This window comes from Corvus kubaryi, unplaced genomic scaffold (assembly GCF_017639235.1).
Source record: "Corvus kubaryi isolate FWS band 111438036 unplaced genomic scaffold, C.kubaryi_AGA036_p1.0 126, whole genome shotgun sequence".
Taxonomy (NCBI): domain Eukaryota; kingdom Metazoa; phylum Chordata; class Aves; order Passeriformes; family Corvidae; genus Corvus; species Corvus kubaryi.
The window spans coordinates 1,210,338-1,233,284 of NW_024580661.1; the positions used below are offsets into that span (position 1 = coordinate 1,210,338).

General features: G+C 43.6%; 1 protein-coding gene across 1 annotated transcript in view; it reads left to right on the plus strand.

Annotated features, from left to right (window-relative positions):
- PCDH15 (protocadherin related 15) overlaps nt 1-22,947 on the plus strand; it is a 506,585-nt gene that overhangs the window by 152,459 nt on the left and 331,179 nt on the right. The window contains exon 3 of the mRNA XM_042021638.1: nt 18,079-18,156. The gene's annotated coding sequence lies outside the window, so the exon portion shown is untranslated. The remainder of the gene's footprint in view (nt 1-18,078; nt 18,157-22,947) is intronic.

The window sequence follows — 22,947 nt, forward strand, 5'->3', positions numbered from 1 at the left end:
CTAACTCAGAAGTGGCTCAGTGCTGGGAAGTGCTGGGTGAGGACCCAAACCTTTGCGTTGTAGATTTCGTTTTCAAGGTCAGAATTCAAGAAATCATCTGTGGCAGAAGAGGGCTGGAATTTCCATAGCTTTTGGATTAGGTGGGCTCTTAAGTAACAGGAGTATCCTGAAGGAAACATGCTCGGAATGTGCAGTTGTGGAATCACAGAATTGCTGAGGCTGGCAAAGGACCAAGTGCAACCATCAACCAGCACCACTCTCTTCCTCACTAACCATGTCCTCAAGTGCCACATCCTCATGTTTTTTGACCACTTCCAGGGGTGGGGACTCCACCCCTGCCCTGGACAGCCCCTCCTAGTGCTTTACAACCCTTTGAATGGACCGATCTTCCCTGCTGCTGTCCAAGCTGAGCCTCCCCTGGCCCAGCCTGAGGCCCTTTCCCCTTGTCCTGTCCCTGTTCCCTGGCAGCAGAGCCCGACCCCCCTGGCTGCCCCCTCCTGTCAGGGACTTGTGCAGAGCCACAAGGTCCCCCCTGAGCCTCCTTTGCTCCTGGTACCACTGAGACTGAAATTTGTAAGCTGCTGATTTGAAAAAAGAGGGACAATTAATTTTTTTTTGTGAACCTGTTTGCTTTTGCAATTTTTACGTGATATCACTAATTTTATATCAGTGTTTATTTTGCTGGCATCTGTTTGCTCAAATATTGAGACAGAGTAGAGATTGAACAGAGATCCAGTCTATTTCTCTCTTCAAAGATAAATCTTTTAAATGCAAGCGCCACAAAGAAAAGCGACAGGTGCTGACCTGGGGTACCTGGTACACACTCTGCAGCAGGGCCATCCAGTTAGATGGCAGGATCATTTCAGTGTGATTCCACTTCCTAAACCTGATTCTTGGGGCAGCTGCAGGTGCTGTGGAAAGAGAGCTTAATGTATTCCAGAACAGGGAGTTCATGGCAGTCTGCTCTCTGCTTATTTCATCTTTTTACTAACTCGTAAAAGCACTGTAGAAGTACATTTCTTTGAAGTGTTTGCAAGGTTATTTTAACTGGAAAGTTAAAATATAGAGTATTACCTTTGAATGTGCAAGAGGTGTAAAACACTGGCTTTAGTGTCATAAATACACAGTGAAAAAATACCTGGGTTTTATGTTCCGTGACAGCACTTCCATAAAACACTCTCCTGTAATGAGTGAGGAACAAGTCTCACAGAGCTGAACTTTAAAACAAACTTTATTGCTGGAGCTGCTGCTGTTTTCCAGAATGAACCGCATTGTGAGGGCTTCAATCTCTTCCCCGCCTTTTGCTGTTTGTGAATTAATACTGTGGGTCATTTGAATTCTTACACAATTTTTGTACTTGTGTCTGCTTAGAAGCCAAATGGAATAAAAGGGTGGTTCATTAGTGCCCTCAAGTACGAGAATCAGAAGCTGGTCAGAATTAAAATTGGAGCTCTCTAAATATTACACATAATTGATCTTCCGGGAATGCCAGAAGCTGAAGATTTTGATGCGTTAATTGTACATCAAACATCTTTTGCTTCCCTCAGTAAATGTCAGGTGACCCAGATGGAGCTGCACCCTGAGCACAGAATACACCAGGAAACTGGAGAGGAAATTTGCACTTTAGCACTATGAGAAGAGAGAGGATTTTTGCCACTGCTTTTCCTAAAGAGCAGAAGCATTCCATGTTTTCTGGAGTCCCAGAGCTACGTGCAGACTGCTGATGGTAGTTGTCCTCACTGCTGTGATGCGATGAAGATTTCTTTGCCTTTTCTTTTATACCCCCATTACACCTTTTTTTTACAACTTTTGTATTCTTAGTGCTTTTTGCCTACATTCTTGGACTTGTTTGTCAAGCTAAGAGACTAAACATTTTAGAAACCTTGTAGTTAGGGATCAGTGTGCCCCAGACCCCACGGTCCTCTCCAGAACACATTCTGTAAACTAAGATAGAGCCATCCAGGGGAAGGCTCCTTGGGGAGGGGGGCTCATTTGAGCACTTGAGCCTCTCATTGGGGAATCTTTGATAGATCTGCTAATTAGTAACACCTATAATGTTATACCCAATCTTTTGGGGTGGGCATTGTGGTGTGCATTAAGGTGCATTCCATCTGGACATAGTGCACCTGAAGATCCTTAAAATAAATTCCAAGGTAAAATCCCTTTTTCCCTTCTAACTGTGTTTGACTCAGGAAAAGGCACCAGCTGCTCCATAAGTTCCATTGGAATGGAGGGACTTTCTGCCTCACTGCCTGAGCCAAATCCTGGAGTCTCTCATTTTTGGGAGCTGCTGTCAGAAGTTGATGTTTCTTCACCTTTTATTTCAGGTGACAAGAGCTCAGGTGAGCTTTTGCAAGCAATTCACTTAATTCCCTTGATTTCCAAGCCGCAGGAAAACAAATTACTTTATTCTAGAGTCATTGCTGCAAATTCAGTGGAAGAAACTCTTCCTTATGAGCGTGGGCAGGCCCCGGCACAGGGTGCCCAGAGCAGCTGGGGCTGCCCCTGGATCCCTGGCAGTGCCCAAGGCCAGACTGGACACTGGGGCTTGGAGCAGCCTGGGACAGTGGAAGGTGTCCCTGCCCATGGTAGGGGTGGCACTGGATGAACTTTGAGGTCCCTTCCAACCCAAACCCTTCCATGACTCTGTAAATGAGCTTTCTTCACCTCAGTGTAATTTTCCATCTCCTGTCAAGGACACATCTGGAGGAAGCACTGGGGAACACCAGCTTTTTGTGTTCAAGAATTGGGGATTTACTGCAAAATGGGGGTTGAGGCCTTTCTTTGAGCAGCCTTGAACAGGGCAGTGCTGTGGGACTGAGGAGGCAGGAGAAGGAACAAAGACAAGGAGGGTGTATTTGGCAGGAGAGGGTCTGGGCTAACCCTGTGTGGGAGGTTTCAACCCTGAGCCTCTTTAAGTGGAACCTGGAGGTCCTCTGGCATCTCAGAACAATGCTGCTGTGGAGGGTGTAAGAAGCAGAAGAGCTCCTTTCTTTCTATCCTTGAGGCAGTAAAATTCAATGTTGTCCCTGCTGTTGAGCAGGATTGTGCCCAAGCTGGAGAAAACTTCATTTGTTCTAAACTAAAAATGATCCAAATTTACAGAGGTTATTTATTAACTTCTTTAAGACTGTGTATTTTACAAGCCTCTGGAGTAAAAGAACATCTGTGAAAGTAAAGGTGCAAGCAATGATCTGCTTGGAGTATATTCCAAATTCCAAGGTGAGAAATCTCAGGGAGTCAATTACAGTACTGAAATTCTAGAACATGCAATTCACACTTCAGAAACAGGGTTTAATTTCAATCTTTTCCTGCTGCAGGAGGCTGTAAATATCATGTGGAGCTGCTAACGAAGGAGACATGGTGATAATGGGAGAATGGATTTAAATCCTCAAATAAACCACCAGAAGTTTGGGCATTTAATTTCCCAAGCTATTTTACACTGATTGTTTAGTAATGCAACATGTGTTTGCCTTAGAAGTTGTATGTATATATAAAGTAGAAGCTATTGGAGTTTTAATCTACATTTATATCATTATTATTATTATATGTCTCATTGTGCTGGAGAAAATGTAGAAAAATACCCCAGTGTATTTTTGTTACACAGAAAAGCATTTCATGACAGGAAGCAAGAATTCCAGAGGACAAAACTAATTCTCCATCAGGCTCCCACACTGACCCCCCACACTGCCAAGACAGGGAGCAGTAAAGTTGCCCCACAAGGTCACTGGTGAGACCAGGAAAGTGCCAGAAACAGCTGGCAGGAAAATGAATCCAGATTTCTGCAGGTGCCTACTGCCCTTGCCAAGCTGTGCTGTGGGAAGGCTGGAAATTGGCTTTAGGAGTCGAACTGGTTTCATGTTTTTATTTAAAAAGTTGAACTTTTTTTTTTTTTTTTACTTTTTTTCCAGAAAAGAAATTGCACCATTGCATAAAGAATCAATGTTGAGCTAATTCTTAAATTATATCAGTTCACAGTACAGTTTATATTGAAATTCTCGTGCCGTTTTGGGGAATAGTTTCTCCAGTTCTGGGCATAGTAGGAACTTTTGGAATGATGCAGAGGAAAGAGGAATCAAGTGCCAGAGCTGGATTGACGTTGAAGCTGAAGTACTTCTGGATTTAATATCCCTCAGAACCTCCATGGTGGCATTAAATATGATTTTGGGGAGGTTAGAAGGGAACAAGCAAGTTCTGCACGCAGAGGCTGTTTCCTGAAGCACAAATTTTAAGACTTTAATGTTCAATTTCTCACAATCTACAGGAAGGATAATAAAAAAATCACTCTTTTGTTCCCTATCCTGAATTTTTTCTTTAGTCCCCCATTACTACCCATGGCAAATGATACATCCCTTAGCAAGCTGGAGCTTCTCTGTGGTGCTCTACAGCTGCCCCTGCATGCAACAAACCCCTTTTCATCCAGGTGTGTGGAGGTCTGTGCCCTCTGAGCTGTCTGGTCCCACCTGTCACTTTGATTTTAGTTAAAATACATGAGAAAGGATTTATCTCCTATTATGATTATCACAAAATCTCCAGCTCTTCCTCCCACAGTAATTCCTGGTACTGTTTCTTTCCTTAGTGCAGCCACTTCTTCCATCGTTATTTCTCCCAACTTCTTCTTCCTCGCATTCAATAGGAATTTTTTCAGTTCAGAGTTAAAAATAAAAGTTGTGGAATTTAAGGACTGCACTTGTTAGCAAGAAAACTAAAACAGCTTCCAGCAACAATATATCACATCAATTGATCTTTGTGGTAATTAGTTTAATACAGTAAAATTCGTAAATTAGATCTTACTAGGTTAAAAAAACCCAACAAAACATCCTTTACTTTTGTTAGTGGATTCTGCTTGCAGAGTATTTGTACTTACTATGGCATTTTTCCCTAAATTGAAGTTAAATTCATTCCTTAGAAGCAAAATGTAAACCAAAAAGCCAAGAAACAAACAAAAAACCCTAAACCCAACAAGACACTCAGAAGGTTTATCCTTTTATTTGACTCTGTTCCATTTTCTCTGCTACAACATTCCCTGGGGACATCATACTCCCAGCCCTTGGAATGGCATCTGGATTTCGGGGCTGCAGCTGCTTTGAGTGAGCTTTGTTCCCTGCATTTGCTCTGCTGAATATTCACAGGAGGTGTCAAGGTCTGCACCCGAATTTTTCACTCTGCACTGCTGGCATTTTCTGCTGCTGAGGGTCGGTCAGTGCACTTTTGGAAGCTTTGGCACCACGGAAAGAGGTGTTATGTTGATTAACTGCTTCCACAACTTCCTCGGAGGGTTGGGAACAAATGCTGCCTCCTCCCGTGCTGCCCCTGAAAATCGGGTGGAATAACTGTAAGTCAGGAGCTGAGTCAATACTTATTTCCTTTTTTCCTTGAGCTCTACCCTCATGGAGCTCTTCGCTTTGAATAAATCACCCAATAAAGCAGGAAAATTTCCATAACCGTGCTCCCTTACCCTAAACGAAAGAAAAGGTGGGATTGCTCAGCATTTTGTCAATTAAAAGCCAAACAAACACGCTGGCACTGCTGCCTTGATGGAAATTAGGAGGTGTGGAAGGTTTTCTGGCTCTGTGTTTTACTAATCCTGACTAAGCTTTATCTCCACCAAAGCCTCGTTTAGACATGGCTGGGTTTTGCAGACTAAATGAGTCATTAGTAAATACCCTCAGAAGTTCCTGAAGGGCTACATGAGCTTTAGAAGAGCCCAAGCAGCAAGGCAGTGGGAAAGGAATTTAAATCCTCTCCAGTCTAATCAAATAAAAATAATCAGCGTTATGGATAGAAGAAAGGACTGAAAACGAGTGGATGAGAGGGGGACAGAGATGCTTCAAAAGGGAAGTCCTGAAACTGCAGCGATACCTGGACAAATCCTTTTTAAAAGTGCTTGTCCTTGAAGTCTGGGTGGTTTTTGTTCAGTTTTTAAAAAATATTAATAGATCAGACATCTTTCTGTTTCCATCCTTATTTTTTCACTGCAGCTTTTGGTTGGGATTTTCTGCTTTCCTCTCTGCCCCCAACCAGTGTCTCCAGGATTCGTCTTTATTCAACCTTTGCAGTTCTCTGTTGACTGGGCCAGGTTCTGTGTTGGGTTTAGCTTGGCTGGGTGGTGTGACTCGTGGGTCACTCCATGGCAATTCACACTGTGCAGTCATTTTCTATCACTGACACGGTTTTAAACTCACACTTTGTACAACATGAGCTCTTTGTGATCACTTCCTTTTGACATGGAGGTTTTCTTGGAGCCAATAAAAAGCTGAATATTCCATTTAGCAAAAGAGCTCTGCTTTTTCCTTCTCTACGCTTCCCTGCTGGGTTGTGTGAGTGTTTTCTGTGGATTTACAGCACTAACTCTTCTCTGTGTTTGCGCCTTGTTCTCTGACTTGAGCTGTGGCACACAGGAAGCTCTCGAGCCCAACTCTCTTTGTTTTCTCCATCCTGAAATGCTTTGCATTTCCTCACCTGTGGAAGTACAGCTCAGAAATTCCTTTAGCTGCATTCCTTAGTGAAGGAGTGCAGGGAACAAGGCCTCCTTTTTCTGCCACTTGATACCTCTCTCTTGTAGGAATATCCAGGTTTGAGAGTCTGACCATGGCTGTATAACTTGGCTGCTGGGAATAACCCAGCACGCCTGCAGGAAGAGGGGAAATCCAAACAGGTTGCCTTGCTGAGAGTGCAGGTAATCATCAAGTCCAAAGGATTGAGTGGGAATCCAAAGTAAACTCTTCTTTGACTGTTAGAAGTCTTTAATATCACAGAATCCCAGTCTGGGCTGGGTTGGAAGGGACCTCAAAGCCCATCCAGTGCCACCCCTGCCATGGGCAGGGACACCTCCCACTGTCCCAGGCTGCTCCAAGCCCCAGTGTCCAGCCTGGCCTTGGGCACTGCCAGGGATCCAGGGGCAGCCCCAGCTGCTCTGGGCATCCTGTGCCAGGGCCTGCCCACCCTGCCAGGGAACAATTCCTTCCCAATATCCCCTCTAACCCTGCCCTTCTTCATCCTAAGGCCGTTCAGCTCATTTTCCATCCTGCCGTTTGTGTGTGTTGGTATCGCTGCACATCTGGCCAGCCCAGACATGCTGTGCCAAGCCTTTAATGATTTTTCACTGTAGATTCTCCTCTAACACGAGGCATTGAGCCTGGAGAGGCCGCCAGGCACCTGCCCTCCCAGCAGTCTGTGCTGGATAATCCTGCTGCACATTAATCAGGATGCTCTGGGATGGAGCAGCTCATTTTCCTCCTGTGTCCCCTGCAGCGAGGCTGCTCTCAACATCCTGCCTCAAACTGCCTGTGGCTCTTTTATACATATTTATCCTATGCCCACAGCCTTCACTTTGCTGAGCTTAGTTTGTGTTTGCCCTTGCACAGTTGGTGTGTGAAGAGAGCAACAATTTTGTCTCTTGGCCTTCGTGTTGTCAGATTTAAGAAGTTAAGCCCATCCTGCCTTGTTTTGTTAAACTCTTGAGGCATTTCTCCCTGCCCCCAATTCCTTCTCTTCACCTCCCGTGCTCTCCAAAAAGATTAATTTCAAGTACACAGCCCAGACAAGAGGTGGTGTTGGAGATAAGACCTCATGTTGCTCCCCGGGATCGCAGCAGGCCTCTGGCTCTACCTGAAACCAGGCAAATGGACTTGGCAAAAAGCAGCAGCAGAACTGAGGATTAAAAAAGCATTTTGAAATGTGAGCAGCTTGGGGAAGTGAAGCATTAAACTGTAAAATCACACGCTTGGCATGTCCTGCTCTATGTGTGGAGTCACCTGTAAGTATTTATGACATTGGAGGTTTGATTAAATATTTTTTATTATAAAAAGTAAAGCAGCACATTTAATAGTTGTGCAAGATCCAGAAACAGCTGAAGCTGTTTATCAGCCATATAGTTTGATCACACAAATGGATTATTTTAGGTTTGGGGTTGTGTGATTTTTTTTTTTAATCAGTGGTAAATTTGGTGACTTTTGGTTAATGTCAGGTGTGAGGCCCATTGTGGTCATTCAGAAGTATTTTCCTGTTCTCCCCTGGACTGATCTTGTGCTTTTCCACTGATAAATAATGGATTTAAGGAATCCAGAATGCAAACAACTGGTCTGTGATGCATTTCATGATTTGATGTTTGAAGTTGCTGCACAGTCTGTGAGATTGAGCCTCTGCTGACATGGCTGGGAAGGTGCAGGGTTTTGTTCTGGAGTTACTGATGTGTTTGTCAGCTGGGAACAGAGTGCTCCAGAGCCCTAAGGAGACTTTCTCAGGCTACTGAGTCATCTGCTTGTGAAACTCAGGATCAGGACAAAGCCCTCCAGGTTCAGGTTTTCACTAGACAGTAATCATCTCTCCAGGTCCCATCAGGTATTTGAGATGTGGCAAGATGACATGCTTCCATAATCTCCTCATGTTGTGAAGTTTTCTACTTTCCTCTGGCACAGTGGGCATTCAAACACATTATGGGAATGTTTACACCTGGCATCCTACAGGGATGGTCACCTCTGACACACAATGGGAATGTTCACATCTGACACACAACAGGAATGTTTATACCTGACATCCTACAGGGATGTTCACATCTGACACACAACAGGGATGGTCACATCTGACATCCTACAGGAATGTTTACACCTGGCATCCTACAGGGATGTTCACATCTGACACACAACAGGAACATTCACATCTGATGTTTTTGGCTGCTTCTGCAGATGATGATGTTCACTCTGTGGGGACTCGTCCGTCACTGGGAGCAGTTCAGACAGCAGGAGCTCCAAGGTCAGCACAGCAGCTTTTTCTTGGCTGTGCCAGAAGAGCTGCTCCTGCTGCTCCATGGATCTGGCTCCAACCTTGTGGGGAACCTCCATGCTCCATGTGCATGTCCTGGGCTGGAATTACTGCCAGGCTCTCTCAAGGTGTGCTTTGGACTGGGGCACTTCTGTCTTGGTGTAAATTGTCATGGAATCATGGAATGGTTTGGGTTGGAAGGGACTGAAAAATCATCTCTTTTCACCCCCTGCCATAGGCAGGGACACCTTCCACTGTCCCAGGCTGCTCCAAGCCCCAATGTCCAGCCTGGCCTTGGGCACTGCCAGGGATCCAGGGGCAGCCCCAGCTGCTCTGGGCACCCTGTGCCAGGGCCTGCCCACCCTCCCAGGGAACAATTCCTTCCTAGCATCTCATCTAAACCCTGTCTGACTTTAATGCTGAACCATGGTTGCTCAAGCAGGTTTTATTGAGCCCAGCTTTAGAGGTGGTGCTGTTTTGGGCTCTCTCAGCCCTAGGTTGAAACTAAACTGTAGTCACAGGGCTGGGCTGGGTGACTTTTAAAGCATCCTAAAAGAATCTGTCTGAATATGGAACTTCTATAGGATCTGGGCCCTGTTTTGCAGAACTCCTACATGGCCTTATTTCTTATTCTAATCTGGTAGAGATGATTAATTTGCTTCAATACATTTATTTTTAAATGTGTGGCTTAGATTTTAATGTGGGTTAAGCCTTGGATTTTCATCTGGGTTGCAACCTAGTCCACAACAGTGTCTTGACAAAAGTTCAGTATCTTATATGGCTTATTGTTTTTAACTTGTTCTGTAAAAACTTTTCACATCTGTTGCTAGTTATCACTAAAATCACTACATTAATGACTTTTGCTGAAATACACTTCAGTAATTTTCATATTGTGCTAATTCCTGTTCCAAACTAAGATTTTTTGAACAGATGTGTTTCCCTCAAGCAAATGTCTTAAATTGTTCTCAGCTGTTGTTTTTTCAGGTGGGGTTTTTCTGGCATGGGTTTTTCTGGGTTTTGTTTTTTACTTTCTTGCTCTTCAGCTCCCGAGTTGCCTTGATCTGAGTAACTGCAGCTGTTCTCAACACCAACCCTTCCCCTCCTGTGAACAAGTACCAAACCTCTCCTGGAGGAAGGGTGTGTATTTTGACTTTTATGTGTTGAGAGAGCAGATTTGGGACAAGTTTTTCAGGATTTCAGACCTACAGTGGACTATAAACAGAAACAAGAAAGCTGCTGTATTTTCCATACTTTCTGATGTCGTTTCAGAATCATGTTTTAATTCACGTGTATGTGATGGCTTATACTGAATTACCCCAAGAGTTTTCTGATGTTAAAGTCTGTTTTGGCCTCCCAGGTTTTACCCACTTGATAAAGAGTTTATTCCACCAAAACTGAAGGTGCCCACACTTGTTTTGAGAACTTACTTTTATTGTTGCTGTCTCCTTGGCTGGAATGAGCTCTGTTATGTGTTTTCTATTTCTCTGTTGAACTGTGCTGCAGATGACAAAGTGCCACCTGCTCCTACCTCTACAATTCCTGCCCAAGTGCCCAATTCCATTTTTTTCCAGCTGGTATTTTAATACCATTCAGTAATTCATTACTTCCAGAAATTCTCTGGGTTTGGTGCTGTGCTGGCACCAGCTGCTGCCAGAGGTGCACAAGTGCCCTGATGAGGGCAACAGGGATGGGTCATGATGAGTCCTCTCCTCCCGACCTCAGCTGGAGAATTATTTTTAGCAGTGCTCTCCTCCAAGCCCTTTATTGTTTGCTGAGACAATGCAGCTGCACTAAAATACTTCCTGTGCACAGGGCATTTTGCATATCTTCAGCTGCACTCCCAAGGTAAAAGGAGAACATGAAATTCTTCACAGCTGAATTGTGTAATTCCAGAGAAAATTCGTATTTCATCTCCTCCAGCCTTGCCTCTATTAAACGCAGCCTCTCTTAGCCCTTATTCGAAAAAACAAAGAAGAAACTAGAAATTTTTAAAGCGGAATCTGCCCTGCATCCATTTGGATTTTTTGGTTTTTTTTCCTGGAGTAGCCACTAATTCCAGAAATCAACATCCAGAAAAAAGCGTAAAGAACTTAGAAGCTGATTAAGAGTCTCTCTTACTCTTTGTGCTGCTATCAGCCAACACTGTGTTTTAAAACATGTCTAATTTAGCATATTAAACTGCAATATACTTATTCTGTTTCTTGTAAGGGATAGAAAGGAAATGAAAGATCTCTTGAAAGATTTTTGGCCCTATTTCTACCAAGAGTTAAAAAACAATAACAATAAAGCTGCCAAAGTGATACAGAGATCTTATCTCAGGCCTGACCGTTCCATTGGTTTTGATCAGCAATATTGGGCACAGAGGGATTTTAGCTCTGTAATTGTTTGGATTATGCCTGACTTTTGTGAAAGCAAAATTGCTCCGTTTTAATCCGGTTATGCTTAACAAAAGACCGTGAAATCTCAGCCGTGGTGTTTGGTTTTCTTTAATGTTGATGCTGAAAACTTAGGGAAATTGTTATCTAGCACTTATAATTAAAAATCAGATATTAAATTGAGTCTGCATCCTGCTGCAGGATTGATTCCAGAGTCATCCCTAATGATGGGGGAATGCCTCTGCCGTGATTAGACAGCTTCAAGCTCAGAGGAAAACCCCTTAATTAGCTGGGAGAAGAGAAGCTGCTGTGGCTGAGGCTTTGCAAGGTGCTTAATTTGCCTACTTGTCTTTGGCTGCAGGTGCCACTAATGCTGAAAACACATGTTGTAGAAAATTTTCAGGTTTTGGGGGAGAGACATTAGAGAAAGACTAACTTATTTCCTCAATTCCCTTTTTTTAGTATTTTCCCCTGTGGGAAATATCAATATATAAATACACTGATTTATCTTTGAACATCACAATTGTCTCTCTTAGCAGTGATGGCTAAAGTGACTTCCTTCATTTATCCTTAAAATAATTGTTCTGGTTATTCCCATTATTTGATTGTCAGCAATGGAACACGCTGATTCCAGAGGCACCGTTGGCCATGGAGAGCAGATTGTCTGATAAAGTTTTTATTTCAGGATGCATTTCCCAGGAATTTTGTTGGCTTCCTGAAAAAAATGTTTATCACCACATCAGGGATATTCCTCAGCTCTTGGCATCCTTTAAGACTGGGACTCTGTTTTCAGAACTCAAGCAAATACTGCCCTTTTCAGGGTGATTTTTTCTTTTAAATCAGTGCAAGAGCAAAGCAGGAATTCTCATCAGTTTAGAGCTTCCTGTCATGTTTTATACACACTGCCTAAAGCATAAATCACTTAGAAATTCATCTTTCAGAAATCATTGCCACTTAAAGGAATATTTATCCTTTCTATGGGCTGGACATGAAAAGCCCTGAAGGAAAGCAGATGCTTTTAGAAAGGCTTGATGATACCTGGGCTTGCAGTAGGATGTGCTTTTTAAAATCAGACCAGATACTAGATCTTTAGCATTTTTAAGGTGGTCTGATAAAGCAGACTTGCAGCTGGACCCCTTTCTTACCTGTGCTATTTTTTTTTGTCCACCAGAGTGACACCTGTACTTATTTTTTATGGCCATTCTGTACACCATGGTTTATGTTTTGGTAGTGTCATATGTGAGCACAGGGAGAAGAGCGATGACTGAAGGTGGTGGTGGAAGTTTTATGGCATTGCTAGATCCAGCACTTAAAGGGAGTTACTGGAAATGTGGGAGCTTTGGGACATTCCTTTCATGGAACACACCACCAGCACACCTGGGTTCTGCCTTCCAGAACATTTTGGGTACAGATCCCTCTGTTCACCCCATCCTAAGGTAATTCTTGAGCTTTCCAGGTGGGCATCACTCTCTGTGACCAGACCTTGTCCTGATGATGAAATTCCCTTATTATACGGACAGGTAACAGTAGGAAAGAGAGCAGAAGATCAATCCCTGGCACCTCACTCTATTCTGGCTGTGTTAGTACTGTAGTGAGGTGCAGAAGTGGTGGAAAGATCAGAGGAGACATGGAATTTCAGGCCAGGGAATCTTGCTTGGTGTGGGATTAGGCCCTGGAGTGGGCAGTGCTGGTGACAGGAGCTGCTGCTGGCACAGAACTGGGGGCACTGGTGGATCCACCTGGCAGCTGAGCTGACCTTCAGTGGGACCTTGAGAGGCTGGAGAGTTGAGTGGAGAGAAAGCTGATGCGGTTCAACAAGGGGAATGCAGGTCCTGCACCGGGGCAGGAACAACCCCCAGTGCCAGCACAGGCTGGGGGGACCTGGAGCAGCTCTGTGGGGAAGGACCTGGGGGTGCTGGTGGGAGACAAGGTGGCCATGAGCTGACAGAGTGTCCTTGTGGCCAAGAGGGCCAGTGGGATCCTGGGGACATCAGGAAGAGTGTGGCCAGCAGTCAGGGAGGGATCCTATCCTGCCCCTCTGCCCTGCCCAGGTGAGGCACATCGGGAGTGCCGTGTCCAGCTCTGGGCTCTGCAGTTCATGAAGGGCAAGGAGCTACTGGAGAGCATCCAGCAGAGGCCACAGAGGTGATTTGGGGTCTGGGGCATCTCCATGATAAGGAGAGGCTGCGGGAGCTGGGCCTGGTCAGGCTGGAGAAGGGAAGGCTGAGAGGGGATCCCATCAACCCGCACAAATCTCTCCAGGGGGTGTCAGAGGAGGGTGCCAGGCTCTGCTCAGTGGTGCCCAGTGACGGGAAGAGGAGCAATGGCCATACAACACAACAAGTTCCACCCCAACATGACGAAGACCTTTCCATGGAGGGTGGCAGAGCCCTGCAACAGCGGCCCAGGGAGAGTCCCCCTCTCTAAGACATCCCAAACCCAACTGGATGTGTTCCTGTGCCCCTGGTGCCCCTGACTGGGCAGGAGGATTGGACTGGATGATCTCCAGAGGCCCCTTCCAGCCCCAGCTATTCTGGGATTCTGGGAATATTTATTGTGCCAGCTTGTGGCCAGCACTGGGCTGTGTATAACGCAGAGCTGGTGGTTTTGTCTGATACTGCCCTGCCTCGTGCAGGGTGGGAATTCCAGGGGATTTTCACCTGCTAGGAGCAGCAGCATTAATCCTTGCCTGAGCAGGGACTGAAACAATTTCCTCAGGTGGTTTCAGTGTGCTCTTGCAAATTGTCTTGGCTCCTAAGCATTTCAGGCTGAGGACACTGGGAATTCTTTATAAAGCCCCCTCAGCAGGGCTGTGCATCACAGCACCTCTGTGTAAGGCAGGGGCTCATTTTCCAGTTTGCAGGGGGGTCAGAGGGAACATCAGCACATCCTGGGGTCATCTCTGCATCCTCAGGGTTGGTAGTTCCTGCTGTCAGCATCCTGTAATTACTGTTTGGGAGCTGAATTATTTAGTGTTCTGTGTTTCACAGCTGCTGAAGGGATGAATTTTATTTACTGCCTCAGGAGCTGGTTATTCCATGTGTGAGTAGGTGGATATCCACGAAGAGAGCCCTTCACTCGCTGCCCTTGCACTCCTCAGATTTGTTTCTCCTATCCAAGGAACAGATTCTCTTTCTCGAGGAAGGGACAGCCATGTAAACTGTGTTTGAAGGATGCAAAAAGGGTTGGATTTTTCTATTATCTAATCTCATGGGGAGAGAAAACGTTTTTATTGTAAGATGCCACACTGCCTTATCCCCTCTCACAATTCCACCTCTCCTGGGCCATTCGGAACAACAGGTTCTTCACAAGTCTGAGAACAATGAAAGAAGTCTGTGGGATTTTAGTCTTTCACTGATTTGAAGTCTCTCACAGTCACATTAGTTTAAGTAGACACCCCAGAAAAGTGAAAAGAACCCCTGTGTTTAACTCTGTAAAGTCACACTGCTCTTGATAAAGCGTGGGTTTTAATTCTGAATCTGTTTTATTTCCTACAAGGCCTTAAAGTTATTTTTCTGTAGCTATAAGGACATGGCTGACCTAGAATAGACTACATTTTTAATTTCATTAGGAAAAAAAGTTTCAATATTTATGGTCTTGAATTAATTGGGTGATTAGTTTAGTTTTGAGCATCACTTAGGTGGCTCTACACTGACTTTACAAAGGAAAGATGATCCTGAGGTCCCATCACTACCTGCAGTGTGAGGTCTCAGAAAGGTTTAGCAAAAAATGTTAATTTTATTATACAGTTAAAAGTCACTACAACTGCGAAAATTACACCAAACTTATTTAGATCTTGTTTGCTTTTAGTTTGAAACTTTTTTTTTTAAATGCAGCCTTAGTGTAGCACTGTTTTGGTGAGTCTTGGTTTTGTTTTGGTTGGTTTTTTGTGGTTTGGATTTTGTCCCCATGGACAAAACCCCTTTCTTAAAACAAGATAAGGAGAAGCTATTTGTAGTAAGTTTATTTTTGTTGTTAATCTCATTATGTGTATTCAGTAGGCTGACTTCTACCTTTTAATTTGTTTTAGAAAAGAGCAGGGCAGATCTTATTTTTTTTTAGTTTTTCAAAACACAGCCATGCCTGTTAAAATTAATTGGAGTTGAAGGTCAGTGTGTCAGTGCTGGTGCAGTTGTTATGACACGTTTTTAGGAGCTGAATCTCAGCAGCATTTAGAATCACAATCAGCAATATTCAATTAGAGGAGCTGAGGGAGGATGCTGGTTAAACTTCTGCTTGTCCTGTTGCTCTTGCACTGATTTAAAAGAAAAAGTCACCCTAGAAAGGGCAATATTGCAGGGTCAGGAGTGGGACTGGATCCTCATGGGTCCCTGGCACCCCAGGATTCTGGGTTGGGTCCAGACAGAAATTCTCTAACTTGCCAAAATAAACAACCAAATGACCCTTTCATTCGATTCAGATTCACTTGATGGGTTTTTTTAACTTTAAATCAGAGTACGTAGGGAATAAAATCTGTTGGGCGGGCTGAGAATGCAGCATTTCAGAGCCAGTGAATCGGGGAGGTTTGACCATTCCCTGTGCCTCGTTCCCTTGTCATGCCAGTGCCATCTGGAATTTTGGATGGGAGGAGGAAGAGCTGCTCTGTGCTGTAGCAACCCAAGGCTTTCACTGGATGTGGGCATCAACCTTCCCTTCCTGCTGCTGGCCCAAACACAGGGGGTCCTTGGCCCTCTGATGTTGAAAGGGCAACATCAAAGACGAATCCCTCAGCTGGAGCTTGGGGAATGCTGTTCTGCTGTCTCTACTAGTGCAGGAAATCAGATTTTGAAGAATCTACTTGGGCTCTGGTCCTTTGGCTTGGAACTAAATTCCTACCACTTGTTTATGCACAGAAAGAAGGTCAGCAGATCATGAGGGGGCTGGGAGATTGAATTGGAATTCCTCTGATCTCTGAAACCACCCTGCTTCTTTCCTTGTCCAGAAAATCCTTCCTTTCTCCTCTGGTAAGGACATCAAGGAACAAATTAGAAAATCTGAGTTGAGCTGATAATACATGAAAGGTGTTAAAGAATCTTAGTTAATCGAAATAATGTGTTTAAGTCTGTCATTACTGAAAGTTAGTCTGGTGATCCTTTATAGGTTTCTGAGCTGGAATGGCAACTGAAAATGAATAACTTTATATTACAGAGTGTTTTCATGTGGCAGGGAATGGCACAATGCTGCAAGAGCTGTACCAATTCTAGACTTGCTATTTATTTAACATTTGTTTAAAAATTAGGTTTGTATCAGGAATTAAAAGGATTACATTAAAAGTAGAGATGACTGGGTGAACTGTTGTGCCAGTTATGGGAAATTTAAAAATAGCTTTGGGTATAATAAGCAACTTCATTATATGAATGCAAAATATTTTCCTATCATTAAAAAATTAAAGAATGTTCCAAATGTTATTTTAGCTCCTAGGGAAAAAAACCCCTCAAAATCTTAATTTTTTTAGAGTTATTGCTTTGTTTTTAAATGAACTGTTACCTGCAAACTATTTTCAGAGCATTTCACTGATGTCAGAGAAAATACTCTTAAAAAAGCTCATCCACCTTGAAGGGAAATAGCCATTGAGTTATTTTCTGTCTCTTCCCTCAGCACTTACGTTAATTTATTAATTGTCAGAAACAACTACAAAGCCGTGCTGCACTGCTCCTGCTAATTTTGATTTCCTCAGAAAGTGCATTGTTGATTTCACTTGGAAAAAGCCAAGCTGTGCTTGCTGGAAATAGCAATGAGATGCAGAGATGAGAGGGATTGTCATGGGAACGTTTTATCATCCATGGGAAGTGGCTCATGATCCTGCTGTAGCTTCCTTGGGTGGACTGGGAGAATTTGTTCTTTCCCAGAACCAGGAGAGCAAAGCCGTGTCTGACCAGGGGGTTTCAGGGATAACAAGGCCACACACAAAAATAAGTGGTAACTTTGCTTTGTGCCCAAGCACAGACACGCTGAAATCTGCTTTTTGTTCTTATTTTCTGCATCTGACATTTCACGGGGCTCCTCAGGGGCAGCCTTTTAGCAAAGGGCTACCACCGAGTGGTAGCAGGAGTGATTTTGGTGTCATCCAAACTCATTCCCTACCTTGAGTGTTTCCTCACAGCCAGGTCCCCACCGCTCCAGGGCAGAGCCTGACTTCCAGTTTTAGGAACTTATTAAAGGTTTGTACAAAAGGAAAAGAAACTTTGCTTCTTGTTCCTTCCTCAGCCTGGTTATAAATGCAGCCAGTGCCCTTCGGGGGCAAGAGAGTGCCAGGATGTTCCTGCCTTTGAAACTGCAGCATAGGAAAAGCCAAATGAATAAAGAGAAGTTCTTTGGCCCTGGAATTCCTCCTAATTCCCGGTTTTAGTGAGCTTTAGTCACATACCTGCTTGTTCCATGTGCTTTGCCTCATCCAAGCTCAGTTACTGCAGCATTAAATATTGTCTGTGTGCTTATGAATGTATAAAATAATGGGAGAAATTGAATTATGACAGTGATCCATGGATGCATTTCGGAAATCATACACAAGCACAAGGAACCATCAATCTAGTCCTGCAACAGTTTTTAAATTTATTGAGCCTGTGTACTGAAAATGTGCAATGAACTCATGTATTTTAAATCACCATGTTTGAGCTGGCACAGCTGGGCTTGTTTTGTTGGTGGCGTGGTCAAATGACCTCAGAAAATACATATTTTGAAGTATATTCCCTCTTGCTGAAATCAAGGCTGTTACTTGAAGGATAGGTGGGAGAATGCACTCAAAGGCATTGGTTATAAATCAAACCAATCCTTTCTCTGCAAAGCCTTGATTTATGCACGTCAAATTAACTTTTCCAAACTTGCTGCAATTTATCTCAAACATGGGACTTCTCAAAAAAAAGGGAAATGAAATGTATTTGTGCTGTGTGCTCAAGGTAAAATTTTTGAGTCAGTATTAATCAGGAGCAATGTGTTCCAGGACGAAGGGAACGTAATTCAGCAGATTCCTTTGGAGCAGCAGTTGTTCTCCTGACTGACAGAGGGACCAGAAAAAATGGTAAGAAAACTTCTTCTTTTAACTGGAAAGTGTGTCTTCAATTCTCTCCCCCTCTCTCTTTTTTTCCTCTTATTTTTAATCCACTACATTAATAATCCAAAAATGCATATTGGGAGTTTTGATGGTGGAGTGTTGAGCAGATAAAATAGGTCAAGATTAAACTGTTTAACTCGAATTGTGTAATAGCAAAGAAAGTGCGATGGTTTATCACCTCCAGAGGTATAACTAATGTGTCATTTCTGCTGTTCTGCATGTACAAAAAATAGTTCTGGGCTCTGGGATAGATTTATTATTCTTCATTGATTGCCTCATTCTGTTGCAGGACATTTCTGGCAGTAAAGCAGCAGAACTGTCACATCCATCATGATGTGTCAGAGATGTGTCAGGGCTGGGGCTCTTTTTTGAACTTTACTGCTCCTGAAAAATGTAGCTGAGCATTACAGGCAGAAGTCTGACATTTCCAAGATGAAAATCAATCTTTTTTTATGTGGTGATTCTCAAAGCAGACTTGAGCTTTGATTGCACAAGGAGTTGGGGGATACAACAGGGACACCAAATAATTTGCGTAACAGATCTGGCAGGTGTTCTGTAATGAATATAAATTGGAGAAATGATCATAGAAGAGACACTCAAGTCAAGATGGCACAGCAAACATTGATCTGCTGCTGTCACAGCTGGGAACATGAAGGTTTTTCTTTTTTGGTTCGTGTATTTTCTTGTATTTCTCTTTAAAGCTGAGGACTAACCAGGTGAATACAGCCTGCTGTGAATTCATATTCCGTATTGTACCATATTCAGAGGTGAAAAAAAAGAAGAACTGTTAAAATTAATTGCTAAAAGCATGAGAAGCAATGAGAGGTTCTAATGTACAGGAAGGGAGGGCAGATTAAACACTTTGAGCTTTAAAATGAATGCTAAAAGAAATGTTCAAGCAATCTATATAATTGTAAATACCTTGAGAAAAGGAAAGTCATTGTGTCACAGGTCCAGGGGCTCAGCACCTGGGCATGAGGGTGTTATTAGAGACAAGAAAGGACAATTTTAAGCTGGTGGCTGTGTCTAGAAGCAGCAGAAGTCTGAGGAGAAGGGCAGCACGGAGCCACAAACAGCCAGACAAGCAGAAATTTTTAGATGCTGGGAGTGTGATGATAAAATATTTTGATGTTGGGTTGTTTCCCAGGGAAAATGTTTGGAAATAATGAGCAGACTGGTCTTGTTTCCTCATATTATTTTTATTCAGGGAAGTAGCCAAATAAATAAGATGATGATGTGATACTCAGTTGTCCCCTTCCAAGAGGAAGGAGCATGGAAATTCCATATAGTAGCTACTTTGAAAGATCAGCTCAAGATAATCAGTGGCTATTTAAATCAGGAGGTTTTAGCTTGGTTGACTCTCAATTTAGCCACTCAAATGCACACTGATTTTCCCCACAAATAATTCCCTGTCAGAGACAAAACACTGGCTCAGTTTTGTTAAGGAGTTTAGCAAGGCATGAAATGCATAATTAGGGGAGGAACAGTTTCATCCCTCTGAGGTTCTAAGAACTATTTAAATTAGGACAAACAGCAAAAGTCCCTTGAGCACACGAGGAGTCTGAAGTTTAAACAAGATGACAGCTAAGATGGATCGATAATTTCTCATCCCCACAGTTACTAATAATAAGGTGAAGAAAGAAATATTGGCTATTTCCAAGCTAAAGGCACTGAGAGAAGCAAATCCACTCCACTCCAGAGTGGACTTCATTAACACAGATTGCCTTCAGCCCATTAAGCTTCAGCACTGGGCTGTTTTAAGCAAGAGTTGGTTTCTAAAACTCTGGAAGCCAAGGAATTAAACCCCACCTGAGTTTTTAAAAGCATGTTTTCTGAGCCTTAATAAAATGACACTTTGTCTTACTTCTGTATCTCCAGTCATGCAGGAAATTAGAGGACTGGCTTCTTCCTGCAGACTTTGGGTTTCAGGCTTCAGGCTCAATTTGGCAGCTTATATTCCTCAAATTGGCTTGTAAATGAGATATTTGTTTCTAAAGTACGACTGATATCAACCTGCTTGCAAATACTTACAACGTGGACTCATCTCTCATTTGATTCTGTAATTATATGATGGTTTTTCTTGTCAAGAGAGCTCAGAAACTTAATATTGATTTATGTTCCTGAGTTTCTGAAACTGCAGTGTGTCATTGTTGAGCATAATTTAGAGTGGCCTTTTTTCTCCCCTCTAATCTTGTACGTGCCAAGCTTGAGCTCATTTGGGGCTGGAATGATCTCAAAAATCATTTAACCCTTGTGTGGGTGCAGTGGCATGGATGGAGATGATGTCATTGAGGTGTCTGGTTTCTTTCTGGTTATCTGTTTGATATGAAATGATCTTTTCAGCCAAGGCCCTGAATACCCTCAGCATGAGAATTATTAACATTCCTATCTCTTGGGTGTCCTGGGAGGCTTTATCTGCTCCTGACACAGCAGGAGGTGGACATGGATGCTCTGCTTGTCTGTGTCCCAAATGCACTGGAGGTGCTGCAAAGTGCTGTGCTGACACCCCAAAGACAGCCAGACCCTGAAGGGATATGGCTATGCCTTCTCACTAAAGTGAGCTCCTCAGTGATGCCCAAAATGTTTAAAAGTAAAATAAAACAAGGCCAGGTTTTGATGGAATTAAACCTCAAATGATCAGTCTTTCTTCATGAACAAGACAAAAAAAGGTAAAAAATCAAGGGATTGCCTTCCAACCCAATGCAGTGTGGAACTCTATAATTCTATGATCAGTAGATTCTGTGTTGTAATAATACATTAAGGGGCAACTACATTTAAGGAACACAGTGGTATTCTTGCTTTCTGTCAGGTTTTTTCACTTGTATTTGCACTCCAGACTATCTGTAGAGGCCCAGGCAAACTGCAGTCTGTGCCCTAAAGTCTCTGTGGAAACCACTGCATCACAGTCCCCCAGATAAAAGGAGGCTGCATTGAGCTGATGTATTTACCATGCAGAGAAAGAAATGCACAAACCTGGTCCATATTTTCAATTCATTTTCATAGCAAAACTAAAATAATGATGTCGAGAATTGATTTCAGCTTTTGCATTAATAAATTGATGGGAATGTTCTGAGCATTAAATTCTCCTGGAATTTCTTTTGAAGCATGATGTGTTATTTGAGAGACAGTTTGTGGGATGTGGAAATGAATTTTTGACACATGTTGATGTTGTGATCAGAGCTCTCAGTTTCCCAGGATGACATGAAAACGAGGAACTGATCCAGCAGTGGCTGGATCAGGTGGGCTGTCTGTCATGGATACTTCTGTGTGTGTGCTGATCCTGTGCTTCCAGTCCCTGACCTGGGATCAGACAAGGAAGTGTGGGATGTAGGCAGAAGTTTGGGCTATTTGGTTTCATTTGCATTGGGAGAGTTTTTTGTTAACTCAGTGTTAACCATTCCAATTTACTCAGCTGAATATGAAGTGTCGAGGTTTCAGGACTGCCGTGCTCACCCCACGTTTCTTTAACTAGGAGAGGATAATTCCTGTAAGCTGGAAGGCTTGAGTAGCTCGAACAATAAACTTTCTTCTGAGGGCTGGTTGCCAGTGGTGGATGGAGGGCAGTGGTGGGTTGCAGTTTTAAGAGGATCATCAGAAGCATGGGGTGAGGAGGAGTCCAGCAGAGAGAGGTGGTGAGGTGGGCAAAGCTTGTGGAGTGCTCCCAACTGCCTTGTCAAAGGGACAGCCTTGGGAACTGTTCATTTATTTGCTGTTTGATGAGTGGAGCAGCATTTCTGTGCCTTTGCAGACTGACTAGTGTCAGAGGGGGTTGTTTATTGTTAAGTTTGGTCCTTGTGGAGGGAGCCAGGCACAGGCTCAAACTGGAGCATTGGTCAGAGGGGCACGGGCCTGAGGGGAAGTGTTCTGGCTGAGCTGCTTTGGTGAGATAAAACAGGCCTCCTGCTGGAATGCTATCCATGTGCAATTGTTCTTTCCTAGTTGCGCACAGCTCAGAAGTGCAGGATATATACCAGCAGTGATATCTGTTCAATTTTTCTCTCCAAAGCCCCTTCCCAGATGTGCCTTTAATGACTCTTTAATTCCGAACCGTTTCCATCTCTGATAAAATTGCATTAATTACTCATATTCCTGTATTCGCTTTGCTATGAAACATAATAAATTGTCTTTGTGTTATTGCACAGCATTCTGGGACAAACTGAAATCCAGGATCTGTGGTGTTTGTGTCATCACAAGAGGTCTTTGAAGCACAGGCTGAAGCAGCAGAGGTGTTCTGCACTCACTGTGGGGCATTTGTGCCTTGAGGATTGCGAAGAGAGGATGTTTTCCCAGCCTGTACTGACAGATTTGCTGGCAGATATGTGTAGGGTAGGTCAGGTGTCTATTTAGTGATGCTGTCACCCCTTAAGTTCATTTAGGAAAGAGTGTGGGCCAGCAGGGGCCCTTGCTACCTGTTGTAAACAAGGTGGAGTGTTAAGTTTCCCTTCACCTGCCCAGAAGAGCCTTTCTGCAACACTACCATCTGAATCCCCTCCTATCTGTGTCCATGGAATGGTTTTGGAGCTGATTACACTTCCAAAGCATACTGTCACAGGTGTGGAGGAAGGGAAGGGGTTCTGTTTCCCCCAGCGATGCTTTCGGACAGAAGGGGTGGATGTGGAGAACAACCCAAAGTTTCCACGGTGTCATTTGCCTGCTCTTGGAGACAATTTGAGTTGGACAGTAGATTATGGATCTAGAAGGCCAATGGGCCCTGGGCTGGGCCAGCCATGGGGTGGCCACAGGCCCAGGGCAGGGCCC